This window comes from Rhineura floridana, chromosome 4 (genome assembly GCF_030035675.1).
Source record: "Rhineura floridana isolate rRhiFlo1 chromosome 4, rRhiFlo1.hap2, whole genome shotgun sequence".
NCBI lineage: Eukaryota > Metazoa > Chordata > Lepidosauria > Squamata > Rhineuridae > Rhineura > Rhineura floridana.
Genome location: NC_084483.1, coordinates 21504046 through 21520266, shown reverse-complemented (window position 1 = coordinate 21520266; position 16221 = coordinate 21504046). Strand labels below are relative to the sequence as shown.

At 43.3% G+C, this 16221-nt stretch overlaps 1 long non-coding RNA gene across 1 annotated transcript; it reads left to right on the top strand.

Moving 5' to 3' along the window:
- The first annotated feature begins 1068 nt into the window (after positions 1–1068).
- Positions 1069–4200, top strand: LOC133384277 (uncharacterized). The gene is made up of 3 exons (XR_009762478.1): positions 1069–1243; positions 1904–1965; positions 3912–4200. It is a non-coding gene; the product is annotated as an uncharacterized LOC133384277 (long non-coding RNA).
- The last annotated feature ends 12021 nt before the right edge of the window (positions 4201–16221 follow it).

Genomic DNA, 16221 nt, shown 5'->3' with positions numbered 1-16221 from the left:
GGATAGAACTATCTTTTGGCGATTAAGGACTAAACTCCATCGCACTCCAGACGGCCTCTGTGATATTTTAGTTTCCCGAAGTACAAATGACCAGGGATCTTGTTGGACAGATGTTGGGTATGATGAGATGAACAATTAATTAAAGGGGACAGAGAAAGAGAAGCTGCTATTTCACTGGTGGGATTGCTGCTGTTATCCTTGGGACGTTCGGGGCATGTAGTAGTATCGTCCATCGGTCAGTCTTTGGGGTGGAAATAGAGTCAAGAAGTTTGAAGTTTGGCAAAGTTCATTTTGTTGTAACGACGGAATTTAGGATGTTTAATATTTTTTGTTTTTTTGTTTTCACTCTTCTTTGCAATCTTTCTCCGTCCAATCCTAAACAGTCTCTTGTATTCCTTGGGGCTGCTCTGAGTGAGGTTGTTAAACCGTAGTGCTTGCACTGGATTTGTGCTGAGCCGGTTTCCCACAGGCATGTTTTCACAGAGTGAATCAAGTTTTCTGTGAGCTTCCACCAAAGTGGTTAGTAGCTTGTTAGACTCAGACAGGAAGGTTTTGATATGATCAAGATCTCTTGATAACATGAGAAGCCAGCACTCGATTGGTAAGTCATCATCTTTATTTGATAGATTCACTTTAGAGGTCAGGGCGGAGAGGCTCTGTGGAGATGAGATTGCTTTGGGAGCATTGCGGCCTTGTTGTGGTGATTGTTTTGAGGTCCCTTGGTCAGGCTTGCTTGACAGCTTAAACTCCAAAGGGTTAATTGCCTCTTGTGGGGTCAAGTTCTCTGCCAAAGCTAATTCCTGCACAAGATTTGGAGTGGGAGGGTCGTGGGTATTCGAATGAAGGGCCCCAATTGTATCCAGAGACCAGTCCATGGGGGCAGCTGACTGGTAGGTATTTGTTTCTCTTACCTCCAAGTCACCCTTGTCGTTCCTCTCTTTGTCTCCCTTACAGAGCTCTTCCCTATGCACTTCAGGGGAGAAAAGAGTTATCTTGGCTTGTTTAGATCTTTTCTTATGAGGAGTAGATTCAAGGGTGGGAACAATTCCTAAGTTTTTGTAGTCATTTCTGGTTAGAACCATAATTCGGGATGTTCACTTTAATTGAGCAGAGAGGATTGCAAATTGCGTTGCAGGCGCTCAAATGTTACAACAGCAGTAAAAGCAAAGAAGAAATGAAATTAATGCTTGCTTATCTGCTTTAGCTAAGTACTCAAGGTCTCTTTCCGTGCTGAAGATAGAAGGTAAGAAAGCTGTCTCATCTGAATGGGATTTAAATTAATTGCTTACTTAACAAAGTTCTGTGGTCAGGTCTGCCTGGAGCCAAAGGAGGAGCGAGATAAGACGCTGTTTTGAGATACAAACAGTCCACCGGTCAGCTAAAAATAGCTGGAGAAAAACTCACTTAGAGATGCTGTTGAGTTAGAGATGGTAAGCAGGGGGAAGAGGCTGGTTGTTATGTGTTAAGTATCAGCTAAAATGATACTGTGGAAAAAAAATATGGAGCTGTCGAAAGACGTTCACCTAGCAGTCGACCATCTTCCCCCACCTTCAAGTTGATTCCGGGTTTTCATGAGGCTGAGAGGCAGTGACTTGCCTAAGGTCACCCAGTGAACTTCATGGCTGTGTGGGGATTCAAACCCTGGTCTCCCAAGTCATAGTCCAGCACCTTAACCACTACACCACACTGGCTTCTTTTTACCCAACCTTTAATTGTTTTGGAAGAACTTTGCACTTGGGCTTCTATGCTGAGGCAGACTGAAGGAGGAGCTGCTGCTCCTCCCAGCCAGTTCTGACCCTTATAAATCACCTGTTTATGTGTGACATATCATCAGTCTCACCATCTCTCTCCTGCCTGTGCTACCCATTTTTCTGACTTTCCATTGGAATAAATCCTGAATCAGCTGCAACCCACTCCTCAGTGCCGTGCCAGGAGACCCATCAAGATAGAAGCACTGCAGCCAAGGTAAGCAATGTGTGTTTAATGAGTGAGTGAGCCAGCCAGTTAGCAAGTGGGGGGAGGGTAAGAGGTCGGGGGGGACAATCCAGGCGGCGAACAGGCAGGCACGAGGGTAAGTGGGGGACAATCCAGGTGGCAAACAAGCAGGTGCAAGGGTAAGGGGTCAGGGGGGACAATCCAGGCGGCGAACAGGCAGGCGCAAGGGTAAGAGGTCGGGGGGGGGGACAATCCAGGCAGCAAACAGGCAGGTGTGAGGGTAAGAGGTCGGGGGAGCAATCCAGGTGGTGAACAGGCAGGCGCGAGGGAGAGAGGTGGGGGGGGACAGTCCAGGCGGTGAACAGGCAGGCACGAGGGTAAGGGGTCGGGGGGACAATCCAGGCGGAGAACAGGCAGGCACGAGGGTAAGGGGTCGGTGGGGATGAGTGATGCGGCGAACAGGCTGGCGAGGGAGACAGCAGAGAAAAGCGGAACATCAATCAGCTGTTGAGGGGGGAGCTCCCCGCATTACAGCTGATCGATGTTCCGCTTTACGGTGATTTCCGCTTTAAGGCGGGGGCCTGGTCCCTAACCTGCCATATAAGAGAGACCCTACTGTACTAGGGCCCATCTCTTTGACATCACTCGGGCCCTCCCCTGTGACATCACTCAGGCCCACCCCCTGACAATACTAGGGCCCACCCCTGAAATCTCAGGGGTTGGGATGCTCCTGACCTGGCAACCCTAATTCCTGCCTTTCATTGTTCTTAGCCAATGAGGGACACCACAGTTGTCCTGGAAAAATCAAGAATTTTAGTCTGCTTGCCTGCTGCATATGCAGAATGTAGCAGTTTAGAAAACTGCACATGATCAATGCATGCAACTCCACCCCTTACCAATACACTTTCTGGTTGCGTCAGCAAGGAGAAGCAGCTTTCATCTCAGTTGCCTGTTTCTCAAGATATGTGTCTTAAGTAGTGAATGCAATGGGAGGGTCTGCCTGTCATCATGAAAGATGGAACAAAAGGGTTTGATTCCACCAAACACTTCCTCCCCTGAACAGATACAAGATATAAAAGCAAACCTCTCTGTAGAAAAGGCAGTGATACTAGCATTTGCATTTTTCAGCCGTGCACCCACCTTGTTAAATGGTGCTTACTCCTAAGTAAAGTTGCATTGGAATGCAGCCTCACTCATCCTGTTGCCTGACAGAGCCTCTTTTCAGCAATTCAGAAAAGGCTAAAAAGTATTTTTTGATACATACCCTTCTTCAAAATGACTGGCAGGCATCTCCCCACCAAAGATCACCCTACTTCCATCTCCCCAGGGATGGATGTGTGTGTGCATGTATACATACACACATAGGTGTTCACTCTCTCTGTCTATGCATATATTCAGTGTCACCTTCCCCCCCTTAAGACTAATAGGAGTGGAACAGCTACCCTGTCTAATGCTACCACAGCTTGCCAGGTCTCTAGAATGTACTGCATTTTTATTTATTTTTTTAAAAGAGGTGCCAGCACCCAAGTCTGCATCATGTTCCAGCCTTTATCATAGAAGGCTGCATTTCCCCTCTCTGTGATTGGAAATGTGAGAATCAGTGTACTAAAGACACTTCTTACATGCTCAGACATGCTCCTCTTAGATAAGATGATTGACAGAACTGATAATATTGAAATCTTGATTTCTATCTGTTAAAAGTTGTACGAATTTTATACTGCTGCATTGACTTGTTTTATGTTTGTTGTGTTTTTATTATGTTTTTACATTGATTGTGCATTTTTATTATTTTTACTATGTTTGTAAGCTGCCCTGAACTCTGTTTTTAACAGTGGAAAGGCAGAATATAAATCCTCTTAATATTTCATAATAGGCATTATTATGCAGCCTCCGTTGTCCTGCCGTGCTGGCCTTGCTCGTTTCGCCTTGTGTCGGCCGCGTTTTGCCTCTCATCGCCTTTGCTTTTGGCTTCTCAGGGAGAACTTTCCTGTTGGTCGCGTCTTCGTGGGGCCTGTTTGTGCCACCTCTTGCTGTTTGCTACGCTGGATGCTGGATGCTGAGAGTGAGAGGAGATGTCGCTTTTGGTTTCGCAAATGACGCACCTTGTGGACTATACAGGCCAGAAGCTTTGTTGAACTTTGTTGTGGTGACCTTTACCTGTTGTTTTAGTTTTATTGCTGTTTTGATGTTGTGATACTTATATATTATGACTTTGTACATCGCTCAGAGTGGCTCGGTTTCCAGCCAGATGGGCGATAAATAAATCGCAGAAATAAATAAAATAATAGGCATTTAAGGTTGAAAATGAAGGATTTTTTTAAAATCTTCACATCCTCCCCCAAGTTTGGTGGTAATTGCTAGGCACAAAAACAAAACAACTGGACAATGCAACCTTTAATAGGATTAATTTGCATAATTAGGACATGATTTGCATAATATGCAAATTATGCACCTACTTTATAATTTGCATGATATGCAAATCAGCTTGCCTGGATTTGTAGAATTGGAATATAGCAACCCTAGAAAAATGTGCAATTGAAGCAGGGTGGGAGGTCTATGGGAAGGTGGATGATGTGTTGGGAATGCTTGTCCTGTATTTTCAGTTGCAGAGCAATTTCCTGTCCAGCAACACAAGTCCTTTCCTTTGAAGTTGCTTCTTTAGTCCTCTCGTTCAAGCTGATTCAAACATGTCCAACACCGTACAAACAAAAATCATGGTGCTGAGAGCAGAAAGGAGGAAACAGTTAATTTGAAGCAGCTACCTGCTTATTCTTTTAAAAAGCATCCTTAGGATTGCAGCTGTAACAATATACCGTGCAATACACTCTGGGATGATCAAGAAGATATCCTGCCCCTCCTCTGTGTGACAACCTTTCAAGTACTCCACACTAGCAGCCCCTTGCTTCCCAAGCTAAAGGATTCATCCTTTGTTTCTTCTTCATATGACCGATATTTTGCTCTATTATAATTGTACAAATACAATGATTTCTTTTTAATTGTTTGGTGCTTGCTTAGTGCTTTCAGTGAGGGTTGGTAGCTCCAGGCACACTGCAGAGTTGTCATAACATCAACACTCAGGACAGAAATGTTCCCTCTCTCTTTGAGGAGAAACACATTCTCCCAGTTCACTTCTGGTATTTGGAATAGCTGGCAGGGGCTGAGTCATACCATTGTCCATGGAACCCATGGACCAAGGTGCTTTCAACACACCCCTCCCAAAGAGGATGCCTCCTGGGGGAGGGGCATGTTGACAGCACCTTGGTCCGTGGGGTTTAGATCCACCTGAGCCCAGTTACCACTAGGAACAGTAGGTTTGAATTTGTTGAAGCCTTCACCCTCAGTACAGAATCTCACTCTCTTCTCCTCAGCACCACGAGGCTTACTCCCCACACCAAGAGCCACAACAAGAATAAGTCCTTTTCAAAGCCTTCTATCTGTACTTGCCCCATTTCAGGTTCCTTGCCAGTGGCAGCTACTGTAGAAGTCCTGAGTTTACCTGTCTCCCGGATCCTTGACCAGGTGGAACTAGGCCTTGCAGCCCTTCTCAGTGGCCCCTTTTTCAGGGGTACAGAGCTTGGGTAGGGATAGGTCCAGGAAGCCTACAGCTATTGCTTTTGCAGGATCCTTTCTGCTGCCTTCCAGTGGGTCAGTCCAACCATATCCTTGCCTATGAGGGTTTGAGTAGTCAGGGCAGTCTCTTCTTCCAGCGCCTTGTACCTTTTCTGTAGAGGAAAGAGCTTCAGGAGCTCCTAGTGACAGCAGGCCCCCATGTCTGAGCTTCTTCTCCCAAAAATCTTCCTCCTTGGCTGCTGGTTCTGGGTTATTTACTGTATGGTCAGCTGCTCCAGGAGACCTTCATTAGCCTCAGGCATACTCAGCTGGCCCTTGCCTCACCCCTCTCCTGGCTTGGTTGTAGGAGAGGCTGCCTTGATCTGTAGAGAAATGGATTGGGGTGTTCTTAAAGGGGCCATGCTGGTAAGAGCCTTTGGTCCGAGGCAATCCCCTGTGGACCGTCACAGTCAGCCTGGATAAAATCCTAGGAATCCCACTCAGAAGTAAGTCTCAGTGAATGCACTATGCATGCTTCGCTCACACAGGGAAATATGCACAAGAAAAAAATGTAAGAAGGCTCTCTAAAGTTTTCTGACTTAATGGTTCCTCAGCAAAAAGGGGAGAAAACACTTTTGAAATGCATGTACAATAATATCAAAAGAACTCACACAAGTATGCAGAGGTTGAAAACATATTAAAATGTATTTAAGAATTTTTTATTATAGAAAAATCTATAATAAAACATTGACAGATAAAATATAAAAATGAAAATTTTAAAAATATAAAAATGAAAATTTTAAAAATATAAAAATGAAAATTTAAAAATCAATTGCAAAAATACTTTGCTTTTTTCCGCAAAACACCATTAAACTCAATTTTTTATTTTGATAAAAAGTGCTCAATTACAGGGGCGTCACTAGGGGGTGTGGGGGGTGTGGACCGCACCAGGTGACACCATCAGAGGGGGGTGACTCTCAGCTTTAATTTTTAAAAACATAAGTTTCTAGGTGGTCCGGTTCTCGAGATATACATAAAAACATCAGCCGCCCCCCAGTGGCGTCACTAGGGAGGTGCGGGGGGTGTGGACCACACCAGGTGACACCATCAGAGGGGGGTGATTCTCAGCTTTAATTTTTTAAAAAATTAAGTTTCTAGGTGGTCCGGTTCTCGAGATATACCGTCAGCCACCCCGTTAAATCTTTTTTTAAACTACAGTATAGCACTTCATAGCTTTAATCCTGCCCGTTCAGGATTGCAGCCAATCAGTGAAGTGTTTGTTTGACCTGTGGCAGTGTCTAGTAAACCTCATTGCAAGGCCAGAAAATGGTGGTTTCCCCCCGTTTATCTGAAAATCTCATAAATTGGTAAGTATATATTTCATTTTTTTCCCCTCTTGTGTGTAGGAGTCAGATCCTGGGCAGTGTTTTCAAAACCTTCTGAATACTTGCTTTTGTGGGGGTAAAAGCATTGCTAACCCCATATCTCCAGAGTAAATCCCATTGAATTCAATAGAATTTACTTTTGAGTAGACTTGGTTATGAATGTGCTGAAAATCAATGGGACTTTGGAGTGAATGTAAAAAAGAATTGTGTTTGTGTTGTCTTTCTGTCCCCCCCTCCTCCAGTCCTATTTTAAAGCAAGTAGGCAGGGCTTACTTAGGTATTACAGTTTTTATTCTGTAGGAAACGAATACTGATTTTTTTAAAACTAATACTGATTTTTCTGCAATGACCAGCTGGTTTGACAATAAACTATTATATGGGCTGTATGTATTTATACATCTGCAGTGTGTGTGTGTAGTCTTTCCAACAACCCTGTGAGGTAGGGTTGGAAACCAAGGCAGCTCACAACAAGAAATAAAGCCATGTCCATGCAGTTACTGGTCTGGAGTGTTTGCACCTTGTGCTGGGCCAGAGGGACAGGCTGGGAATCCTTTTGGTGTACCGCCCACCTTGCTGCCCAACGGCTTCCCTAACTGAGCTGACGGAAGTGGTCTCGGAGGTATTGCTGAAATCCCCCAGACTATTAGTACTGGGGGATGTCAACATCCATGCTGAGGCCACTTTGTCTGGTGCAGCTCAGGACTTCATGGCCGCCATGACAACCATGGGGCTGTCTCAATATGTTAGTGGCCCAACACATACGTCGGGGCATACTCTAGACCTTATCTTTGCTACTGGAGATGGGGATAGTGATCTGAATGTGGGGAGTCTTACATCTCTCCCTTTGTCATGGACAGATCACTGCTTGTTGAAGTTTAGACTCTCAGTGGCCTTTCCCCTCTGCAAGGGTGGGGGACCTATTAAATTGGTCCGCCCTCAGAGACTAATGAATCCTGAAGGCTTTCAAAGGGCTCTGGGGGATTTTCCGGCTGATAGGGCTGGCGCTCCTGTTGAAGCCCTGGCTGATCTGTGGAATGCGAAGATGACCCGGGCTGTTGACACGATCGCTCCTGCGCGCCCTCTCCTGTGTAGAGCTCATACAGCTCCTTGGTATACTCCAGAGCTGAGAGCGATGAAACAAGATAGGAGGCGGCTTGAGCGGAGATGGAGACGAACTCCCGATGGATGTAATTATGCGCTGGTTTGTGCTTCTACCAAGCTGTATGTAGGAGCGGTGAGGGTGGCGAAAAAACAACATTTCGCCGCCACTATTAAGTCATCTCTTTGCCGCCCAGCGGAGCTTTTTTAGAGTTGTCCGTGGGCTACTCTATCCAGGCCCACAGGACACGGTAGAATCATCGGTGGCCTGCTGTAATGAGTTTGCTGAGCACTTCCAGCATAAGATCTCATGCATCCATTGGGACCTAGACTCCCATTTTATAGCAGCTGATCCTAACGATGTGTCTGGAGCACAGTCTTGTCATGTTTTATTGGATGAGTTTCAGTTGGTTCAGCTCGAGGACGTGGACAAGGTGCTTGGACAGGTACGTGCAACCACTTCGGTACTGGATCCTTGCCCCTCTTGGCTAATAAAGACTAGCAGGGATGGAACAGTTGGCTGGGCCAAGGAAGTGATAAATGCCTCTTTACGAGAGGGAGTGGTCCCTGGCTGTCTGAAAGAGGCGGTGGTGAGACCACTTCTGAAAAAACCTTCCTTGGACCCAGAAAATTTCAGCAGCTACAGACCAGTAGCGAACGTTCCATTCCTGGGCAAGATCTTGGAACGAGTGGTTGCTGGCCAGCTCCAGGCGCTATTAGATGAAACCGATTATCTAGATCCATTTCAGTCGGGTTTTAGGCCTGGTTTTGGCACTGAGACGGCCTTGATCGCCCTGTTTGATGACCTATGTCGGGAGAGAGACAGAGGGAGTGTAACTCTGTTGATTCTCCTTGATCTCTCAGCGGCTTTTGATACCATCGACCATGGTATCCTTCTAGAGAGGCTCGCCGAGTTGGGAGTTGGAGGTACTGCTTGGCAGTGGTTCCGTTCCTACTTGGCGGGTCGTCTCCAGAAGGTAGTGCTGGGGGAACATTGCTCGACACCGTGGGTTCTCCAATGTGGGGTCCCGCAGGGGTCGGTTTTGTCTCCCATGCTTTTTAACATCTACATGAAGCCGTTAGGAGTTTTGGAGTGCGTTGTCATCAGTATGCTGATGACACGCAACTCTACTTCTCCTTTTCATCCTCTTCAGGTGAGGCTGTCGATGTGCTGAACCGTTGCCTGGCCGCGACAATGGACTGGATGAGAGCTAAAAAACTGAGGCTCAATCCTGACAAGACTGAGATGCTGTTGGTGGATGGTTTCTCTGATTGGATGGTGGATATATACCCTGTCCTGGATGGGGTTACACTCCCCCTAAAGGAGCAGGTTCGTAGTCTGGGAGTCTTCTTAGACTCTTCCCTTTCACTTGAGGCTCAAGTAGCCTTGGTGGCACAGAATGCGTTCTACCAACTTCGATTGGTAGCCCAGCTACGTCCCTATCTGAGTAAGGAGGACCTTACATCAGTTGTACATGCTCTGGTAACCTCGCATTTGGACTACTACAATGCGCTCTACGTAGGGCTGCCTTTGAAGACAGTTCGGAAGCTACAGCTAGTGCAAAATGCGGCGGCCAGATTGTTGACAAGGACCAAGCGGTCCGAGCACATAACACCTGTTCTGGCTCGCCTGCACTGGCTGCCAATATGCTTCCGGGCCAGATTCAAAGTGTTGGTATTAACCTAGAAAGCCTTATACGGCGCGGGACCACGATACCTATCGGAACGCCTCTCCCGATACGAACCGGCCCGTACACTACGGTCTACTACAAAGGCCCTCCTCTGGGTTCTGACTGATAGGGAGGCCCGGAGGGTGGTGACAAGATCTAGGGCCTTCTCAGTGGTGGCCCCCGAACTGTGGAACAGTCTCCCTGAGGAGGTGCGCTTGGCGCCAACATTGTTATCCTTTCGGCGCCAAGTTAAAACCTTCCTCTTCTCTGAGGCATTTTAATTCAGTTCTTTTAATTTTAAACTTGCTGTAATTGTTTAGATTGTTTTATTTTATATGTTTTGCTGTATTATACTGTGTGATTTTATTGTATTTCTGTTGTTCACCGCCCAGAGAGCTGTTGCTAGTCGGGCGGTATAAAAATCTAATAAATAAATAAATAAATAAAATAATTTTAAAATCCAATAACCATAAAGCAAGAATAAACAGTTGGAAAACAGCCTAAAAAGGCATGATTCTGAATTTTGGGTTGGGTGAATGAAGTTTATTTATTTATTATTTGATTTATATCCCGCCCTTCCTCCCAGTAGGAGCCCAGGGCGGCAAACAAAAGTACTAAAAGCACTTTAAAACATCATAAAAACAGACTTTAAAATATCTTTGAAAATATTTTTTAAAGCTTTAAAAAAACATATTTTTTTAAAAAAGAAAAGGCTTAAAAACATATTAAAAAGCAATTCCAACACAGGCTCAGACTTGGATAAGGTCTCAACTTAAAAGCACAAGTTGAAATAACAAGTTCCTTATCACTTGAGCCTGTAGTTCTCTGCACACTTCCCAGTTTGAGTAAGCCCCATTGAATACATTGGGACTTGCTTCTGAGTAAACAAACATCGGATTGCACTATAAATATATTTAAAGATTGTGTAATTCATAAACATATTTGATAGTCATGTTTATAGAAATATTTCTTCATACTGTGTCCCAATAAGTATTTGATTTCACACTATGGTTGTAGATGATTTTTCCCTCTACATTTTAAGTGTGCCCTTCTTCCTGGGGTGGTCATGGTTCTCTGTTGTTTTCATCCTGAGGGGAGGATAGGCTGAGAGATGGTGAGTAGCACATTTAAGGTCTTTTCACTCCCCCCCCCCTTTTTTAATTTGTATTTATTTTATATTTTTCCAATATCTTCCCCTGGCTGTTTTTATGTATTTTAAATATTTTTAGATTAAATAAATAGGAAATCATAATTGTGAACCTCCCTAAAAGCAATTTACCTATCCTTATGTTTTGGCAAAGTGATGGTGTGAAGGCATGCAGGTAGAACAAGAGACCATGTTTGAGGCATGTTATAAGGTGTTTGAGGACTTTGTCACACATTACTTTTTGAGACCTGTAGATTCATGTTGGAAAGAACACACGCACGTATTGAATGGTGGCTTGGGTGCTATTTTTTCAGTCTACACTGCATGCGTAGCAAAGGTGATACATCATCTGGCAGCTAGCTTCATAACGTGAGAATGAAAAACATTTGGATCGCCATTCACTTGTTTACTTTTCTCACTATTGAGACCACTTCATATATTACTTTTTCATACACAGAAATTTAATCTTTGTATAGGAAAAAGTATTTTGTAAAATGTGAAGGACAGTGGCTGCCCAGTCAGTATAACCACTGTACAAGATCTACTCAGCCACTGTAATTACCTTTTTGTTTTGAGTGCCCTTTTGTCTGGGTCTTGGTTCAGGTGTGTATCCAACTTTGATGTGCTTATGGAAGGGGTGTGCAAGTAGTGGCCCCCCAAGTGTGGAGGCTTGGACAAACATTGTGTTATGGAAAACCAAAGTCTGTGTGAAAGTACATATTTGGGAATGCCATCAGTGTAATCCTAAACACACTTAATAAATAATGTCTAACTTGCACATCACAAAATATATTACGGTCATGTCCATAAGCACCAGGAGGGTAGTCGCCCAGGGGATCTTAGTCCCTCTGCTTTTTGGGGAGCAGAGTCCCTATGTCTCCAAGCATCCTACAGTCAGCATGAAAAGAGAGTGTGTTAGTCACTGAGAAGAGTCTTCTAATATGCTTCCTCGCCTTTTCTGCAGATTGGAGCCAATCAGAGTGAAAGGAGGTGAGTCAGCCACTGAGAAGACTCTTCTCAGTTGCTAATGCTCTCCACTTTCATGCTGATTGGCTCCTAGAGATGTTTGTTGTTGTGAGAGAATGCATTAACAAAGATCTCATTCTTAATCCAGGAGCAAAAAATGGTGTACGTGGCTGTAACTATCATGAAGGGACCCTGCAGCTCTGAATTTTCTACTAAACAACTGATAAATACCTATGTAACTTTGTGTCTGGAGACTTATTATTAAGAATCACTTTCCATAATTGTAAGGAGGTGTGTCCACACGCATGCATCCCAGGCACCTAAATGAGGGGAGAGAGCAGCATAGGGACATAAGCAGGTGTCTTATTCCAGGGGTTCCCAAACCTTCCTTCTGCATAGACCGCTTGAAAATTGCTGAGGGTCTGAAAGTATCTGAAAATTTACTATGGACATATGCAAGATAATTAACTCCCATTAGTAATAAGAGCAAGAATTTGAGCTGTGTGTATGATATTGTAATTTAAAGGTGTAATTTTAATTTTGCTAGTTGCTTATGTCACTACTATTGCCATTACATTCAGTGATATATGGGAATTACGATTTACGAGTAACATTAGTACAAAAAACTTTACTAAGGATTTTGTATGGTCTGGTACGGGAGGAGGTCCATGGGGGTGACACCATGAGTTATCGCACCAGGTGACACCAACCCTAGTGATGCCACTGCTAAGGATTTTGTATGGTCTGCTACGGGAGGAGGTCCATGGGGGTGACACCATGAGTTACCGCACCAGGTGACACCAACCCTAGTGACGCCACTGCTCAATTAGCTTAGTTAAACTAAGCAGCAGTCATTCAGTTTTCAACTGTAAAATCAGAAGTACTGAAAATTAATTCTAAATAACAAAAAATTGTTACATTGAAGGAGGGGGTGGTTAGTTGACAGTCTTTGGAAAGCAGTAAGCCTGATGCAAGAGTCAGACTTGATGGGCGAATATGTCCCTAATTTACATTTAAATAGAAAACAAACAGACATCAGTAGAGAGAATGATAACAGCATCAGGAATACCGTTTCAAAAGAAAAAAAGCATCAGATATCGCAATAACAAACAGAAAAACATTAATGGCAAATAGTAACTGCCAGCCAATCTGAATGAAAAACGAAATATATCCAACAAGTGAACCCTTATCCTTTGCTTAGTTCACACTGAATGCTGTACTGAGTGGAAAGGTCTGAAATGGGATTCTGAGCACGTTCAGCAGAACACTCTTAAAAGCCTCTCCATTTCTGGAGCCTGGCATTATCAGGGTCTTTAATTGCATTCAGCTCAGAACAGAAAGGTTGTGGGTAGAGTAGGCACATGTAGGAATATAGGGGTGGGTGTGCATGCACTCACTCCTGCTACACTTTGTGCCCACACAAATTCTTTTGACTGCAAGATGATGCTTCTTAGTTCAGTAAAATGAGGCGTACCATGGCTGTTTGGGCTCCTGTGAGCCTAGAAGTAACAGCTGATAGTTGAAGGTTTCCACACCGCTCTCTGTAAATATCACTCATCAACTGATTGTTGGTGGTTGCAGAGAATCCTGCAGAGCACTTTGAACTCATGCTAATCTGCCAATAGTTGGGGCCATGCACAGCTCTCTGCAAACACCGCTGATCAGCTGATCTTTGGTGGCGTCTGCAAATCTTTTTTTGGCACAGCCACAACTTTACCTTATTGGAATAAGTAACAGTCTTTAATTAATACCCACTATGCCAGGGTTCCCAAAGCATGGTCTGTCGACCATCAGTGCTCCACGAGTGTCCTTCAGGTGGTCTGTAGCATGTCTGCATTAAATATTCATATTGATTTTTAAGTGTATCTTTCGCTCTTGAGAGGAAATTTTATTTTGAAATGTATTGTTGTTCCTTTACTGTACTTTGAACTGTGTTTTGTTGAAATATGACTTGTATTTTTAATATGTATTTTTAATATGTATTTTGTATTTTCCTTTTACATGTGTTGAATTGTGGTAGCCTATGATTCTGAGCAATAAAGATTCATTCATTCATTTGTATTTTTATTGCTTTTATTTCTTATACTATTGCATTACAATTTGAATTCTATGGAATGCAACTTGTAATATAATAAAATACAATATAAGACTTAAAAGAAGCAATAAAATACAATTAAGAACAATACAGTATCTAGCACAGTGCATTACAATTGCTACAACAGGCAGAAAAATCATTACGTGGTTCACAAGACTATCAGCAATTTTCAAGTGGTCCATGGGAAAAAACTTTTGGGAACCACTGTTCTAAGTAAAAACCAGTTCAAACCTTATAGCTATGTCTGCCTTCTATTTGGTGAGGTAAAACCCTACTCTACAACATATATGCCCCACCCCTGGCATTATATATGGTGCCAGGCATTGGGCAGGTGGACATGGCTTGACCAATACATCCTTTCAGGACAAATGGGGAAGCCTGGTGGGCTTAATTAGGCCCATAGACTAGAGGTTTCTGACTTTGGCTTTAAGGCCATATCATAGGAGAGTTAAATAGCCATCCTATTAATTTATTTCCTCTTTTTATTAATACGAAATTAAAAGTTCACCACCCACAGAAATTCTAGAGTTAACTAAAAGTCAGTGCGTCACTGACAACATCCAGGATAACACTCTATAGATGTATTGGAATTTTGAAAAGTTATAGGAAAAGATTGGGACAAAGTAGGATGGTGAAAATAGCCCTTCATTTGTTGCCACCCTTGGTGCCAGCTGAGGACAACTTTTGTTTTTGTGCATGAAGCTGGGACAGTTAAGCAGAAGATCGAGTTACTCGCCAATAACAGAAATGAAGTATAATGTGTAAGAATGTGCTCTAATATATCCACCACTGCTGCCTCACTCCTTGTTGTGTTTTGGGTTTTTTTGTTTGTTTTTGAATATTCCCTTGGAAACATCTTATTCTTAAAGTTTGGCCTCAGAAAGGAAGCTGGCTGTTACATTTCAAAGGGAAATTGTGGGTTTAGGAATAAAGAATTCCAATAAGAGGTTTAATAGAAATCTTCATAAAGAATTCATGTTGCAGCACCCTGGATGTTTGAACAATCTGTTGCCTAGTAAAAAATCAAATAACTAATGGGCAACCTAACAGGTCATATTTTGAAGACCAAAAGGTGGAAATGTATCTGGCCAACCTACTCCAGGAGCACTGTTTTTAAATTGGAATAGGCCTTATTAGGACATAGGAATGCTGTATTGTTAGCTGTTGCGTTTATTTTATTTCAGGGTTATTAAATATTTATTTTAGTCTATGTAACCCTTTTTGGATTATTTTCCTTAACACTGTTCTTTCTTATACATTGACTGCTACAAATGATTTCATAGAATCATAAGTTATCGTTACAGTTATAAGATGGGGGAATACTTGGCTCAGCAATACTATATGCGAGAAGGATCTTGGGATTGTTGTTGATTACAAGCTGAATATGAGCCAACAGTGTGATGTGGCTGCAAAAAAGGCAAATGCTACTTTAGGCTGCATTAACAGAAATATAGTTTACAAATCACGTGAAATATTGGTTCCCCTCTATTCGGCACTTGTTAGGCCTCACTTTAAGTACTGTGACCTGGACACCTCACTTTGAGAAGGATACAGAGAAATTGGAACGGATTCAGAGGATGACAACAAGGAAGATCAGGGGACTGGAAACAAAGCCTATGAGGAGAGACTAAAAGAACTGGGCATGTTTAGCCTTGAAAAGAGAAGACTGAGGGGAGATTTGTTGTTATGTGCCTTCAAGTCAATTACGACTTATGGCTACACTATAAATCAGCGACCTCCAATAGCATCTGTTGTGAACCACCCTGTTCAGATCTTGTAAGTTCTAAGGGGACATATAACATTTTTCAAGTACTTGAAAGGTAGCCACATCTCTTCTCGATCATCCTAGAGTGCAGTACACAGAATAATGGGCTCAAGTTGCAGGAAGCCAGATTTCAACTGAACATCAGGAAAAACTTGCTAACTGTTAGAGAGGTATGACAATGGAACCAATTACCTAGGGAGGTGGTGGGCTCTCCAACACTGGAGGCCTTCAAGAGACAGCTGGATAGCCACCTGTCGGGTATGCTTTAATTTGGATTCCTGCATTGAGCAGGGGGTTGGACTTGATGGCCTTAACTCTATGATTCTATTCTATGATAAAGAAAATTATATCCTTGTTTGTGCATTGTTATCTCATCAAAAAATGGTGTACAAAGCTACAATCACATGAAGAGTTGTCACTTCCTAAGCCTCAAAGAGCTGGGCCTTAAAGGATGAATGGAAAAGGGAGATTCAATAGGTGTTTTCCCTCCCCCCCCAGTCATCCTTCTTATTGTGCATTCACAATGATTTGTGCTCATTATGCTATCGGGATGGTAATAAGTGACCCCACTTTTAAAGCTATTTGTGCCTGCAAACGTTTTGGGGCAGTCA